Raw genomic sequence first — 3,714 nt, 5'->3', positions numbered from 1 at the left:
CAGGGTTTGCTGTGCCATCAGCTGGCATGGGTGCGATCTCAGCCTTTGCCAGGAGATCAGTCGGTGCAATGTCAGAGGTGGTTATCTCGTCAGTCAAAGCGTTGTCAGGGTTTGCTGTGCCATCAGCTGGCATGGGTGTGATGTCAGCCTTTGCCAGGAGATCAGTCGGTGCAATATCAGAGGCGGTTGCCTCGTCAGCCAAAGCGGTGTCAGGGTTTGCTGTGCAATGAATCGGTGTCATGTCAGGCGTCGCCATGAGATCAGTCAGTGTGGTGGGAGGGCTTGTCAGGTCCTGGGTCAAAGCAGTGTCAGAGGTTTCTGTGGGATCAGTCAGTGCAGAGCTGACATCAGGCGGTGCCTTGAGGTCAGTTGGCCTGGTGTCAGGCTGTGCCATGGCCTCAGGTGGTGTGGTCTTGGGTGTTCTACGCCGAATTCCCACGAATTTGAGAAACCTCTGCAGGAGAACAAAGGATGGGGAAGAGAAGAAATTCCCATGGAGTGCTCCAACAGCAGTGCTCGGCTGAGAGGTGACAGCAGGCGGAGCCCAGGTGGAGATGGCTGCAGGTACCTGAACTGCTCTGCGGAAGCGGCCATGGGTACGGACGTGCTCTTCTGTCCGGTGCTGGCCTGGATCTGCCAAAGAGTAATTGCAATCAGAGCTGAGGGCTTGCAGGAGATGTCAGAGAATACAGCCCAGTCCTTCACTCCACAGGCAGGGCCAGCCTTGGGATGCCCAGTGGATGGAGCAGGGATGCATGGGTGATCAGCCTTGGCCCCTCTTCCCGGCTCCCTTTGCCTGAGCTTGTTTCACAGGGGACGGGAAGGGGCCAAGGTGGCTGCAGCCACCAGCCCTGTAGCCCAGGTCCAGCACTGACCCTGCTGCAGGGGCTGGGAGTCTTGCACATCCTCAGGTTGCCGTGCTGGGGCAGGCTCAGGGCCTTTGTTCCTCCTCCTGAGAAGCCTGCACAGGCCGGAGCGTCTCCCTGCCATGCCACAGTCTGTCCTCAAGGGCACCTGCAAAAGAGACACCTCGGAAAGGCCTCTGCTCGCAAGTTCTGCAGAATGGCCTCAAGGGCACGTTCCACAGGGATTGGAGACGCCTCAGACAAGCTGCAGGTCCCCAAGTCCTGTGGTCTGGCCTCAAGGGCCACGGTCCACAGGGATTGGGGACACCTCAGACAAGCTTCGGGTCCCCAAGTCGCGTGGTCTGTCCTCGAGGGCACCTTCCAGCAGGAGTGGTGGTGTCTCGGAGAAGCTCCGGGTCCCCAACTCCTGTGGTCTGGCCTCGAGGGATGTTGCTAGAAAAGGAATCCTCAGAAATGCTTCTGGTCAGCGACGAATGAGTTGGCTGTGAGGAGACTCCTCACAGCACCGCTCTGTCCCGTCCTGTCCAGACGCGCGCTCTGAGCACAGTGGCGAGGCCGTGTTACCAACCAACGCCTATATCATATGTGTCACAAAGGACTCATGGACACACTGCCCCATCCCATTCCATTGGTGATGGCTACCATGTCACAAAGGGCCCCATGACACACTGCCACGTGCCCTGGGGCCTCCCCCAGCTCGGCCAACCTGCCCCAGGTTGAAAGGAATCCATTCCCTAAAGTGTCTGAAACAACTGGATGTGAATTTTAGGAATGGCTCATGAAAGGAGCAAACACTCCCCTGCTGTGTCTGCTCTTGGCAGCAGAAGGAGCCCCCTTGGCTGCTGATGAAGTCCCAGTGGGAAGGGCACGGGATCTCCACAGAACCTTGCCAGGCCTCCTCTGGAGAAGTCTTGACTGGTGGCCATCTAAACACAGGGGTGTGACATGGAGAAGCAACATTTGGGCAAGGGCATGAATGCTGCTCTGACCCCTTCAGCTGGGGTTGCACCGAAATCAGCATCTCTGGCAAGTCCCTGCCCAAGCAGACCTGCCCCCCACAGCTTGGATCTGAATCCAACCTTTGATATTAAACAACCCTGAACTCCAAGATTTATTTTAGAATGATACAATCAGAGCTTAACTGAAGAGTTTTAATGGAAAAACATTGCAAAGGTGCTAGCAGTTTTGAAGTGCAAATACAGTTCATGAGCAACTCTGCTTTAGCAGGGGTTTGGCAGCAATTTGTTCACTGGGCTGACAACATATCCATCTTCCCAGCAGGGATTGGGAACTTCCCAGTTCTTCAGACCTCTTGTGTACTGTGATTTGATGATACAGTAAATCCAGCTTTAGGGTTCCCAAAAGCAGACCACCACCTCCCCCTTCCCCAAGAATCGTATGCCCCAAAGTGCTGATGTTGCTGCCTAGACTCCCTCTGCCTGTCTGAGTGTGCACTGAGGGCACTGCTGGGGTAGCACCACACAGATGAGTTTTATGGCACATCTCATGCCACCTGCCTTCCTTCAGCTGGAGAAGCAACCAGCGCAGACTCTGAACTGTGCTTTCTGGCTATCTGGAGAGATCAGATGCCTCTGGTTTCTGCAGATCCCATTCACACTGCTGAGAGCTGGGGTACAGCCCAGGGGAGCTGCATCCAGAGCTGCAAAGATGCCTAAAAAGAGGCAGTGCAGCTCCACGCTGTGGGGAAGGAAGGGAAGTAGACAGGGAGCTTGCACAGATGGGAGGGAGTGGGGGAGTCTCTGCTCACTGGTACCCAGTGACATCCCCTTCTGCTGGGATGCTGAGGGGGCTTCACTAACCCCCCTATCCCCAGGTCTCCCCTTGTCCCTTCTGTGGTGCAGGGCTGGGAGTTTCCCCTTCCACAGCCTGTTTTGTCAGTCTCCTCTGAGCTGTACTGCGGCTCCTGCCACTTGACATTTTCTTCCACTTATAGCTTGTAAAACAACAGCAGGTGACTTTGGGAGGATATTGGACCTGGGACCAACAAAACCCCATGGAGGACTCTGCTTTTTATCTTCAAAGGTGTGTTTCTGCCCACAGTGGATGTCCATGGCAAAATTCCCTGTGGTCCCATAGGGAGTGCCCCTGGGCAGGGGTTAATCTTCAAGTGCTTTGCCTGCTGCTGTGGAAACCACCTCTTCCAGGTGACAGGCCCAGCCTTTAAGAAGGAGTGCCCCATTGCTTGTGTGGCACAGAGGAATCTCTAGTACCGTGGTGTCAGGGCTGGCTCTCCACTGATGTACACTCACGAGGGTGCTGGAAAGGTCCTGAGCATTCCTGATCTGAAGCATCGATGGCTCTGGCAGAGGGTCATCTGCATGCAGGATAAACCCCTTCCCTCAGGGATTAATTGCTGGTGGCCAGGCCAGTCCATGGTACAGCCAGTAAGGCTTAGCGATGAAACCAGGTTGCCTGTGCTAGGGTTGCCAGTTGGGGCAGGGAGAGGGCTGAGTACTGCCAAAAGACATCTGGTGCAATATTCCTGGGAAGTGTGGCAAAGACACACTTGCTGTGGGACCAGTCAGGTTTGGTTTCATCAGGGATAACTCACAAGACTGATCTGAACAAGTTATTGGTCCATGTGCCCCACTGAGTAGCAAGTACTGAGGGTGTTTTGAGGCATCCAGCCATGGTTAGTAGCTGGTTTCCCTTTGAGTGGTTTTGCCCTGGTTTGAACTTCTCTCAGGCTGCCCTTGGAAGATCACCAAGTGAACAGTTCAGCAACACAGTTTCAGCTTGGTATTGTCAAATGGATCCAATGGCTTTCCTATTATTTTGGCTGAGAAAGCCAGTTGTACCCTTTAACTGTCACAGCTTCCATCAATCT

The 3,714-nt window shown here is 54.6% G+C and overlaps 1 long non-coding RNA gene across 1 annotated transcript; it reads right to left on the bottom strand.

Annotated features, from left to right (window-relative positions):
* Positions 1–361: 361 nt before the first annotated feature.
* On the bottom strand, positions 362–1,405 carry LOC114070662. Its single transcript, XR_003573952.1, has 3 exons — positions 876–1,405; positions 569–633; positions 362–454 (listed from the first exon to the last, which is right to left on the bottom strand). It is a non-coding gene; the product is annotated as an uncharacterized LOC114070662 (long non-coding RNA).
* Between the last annotated feature and the right edge of the window lie 2,309 nt (positions 1,406–3,714).

Source organism: Empidonax traillii, unplaced genomic scaffold (assembly GCF_003031625.1).
Source record: "Empidonax traillii isolate 1590-97213 ecotype Southwest subspecies unplaced genomic scaffold, ASM303162v1 scaffold1650:size77866, whole genome shotgun sequence".
In the NCBI taxonomy this organism is placed as follows: domain Eukaryota; kingdom Metazoa; phylum Chordata; class Aves; order Passeriformes; family Tyrannidae; genus Empidonax; species Empidonax traillii.
The sequence above is the reverse complement of the archived record's forward strand: the minus strand, read 5'-3'. Positions and strand labels throughout refer to the sequence as shown.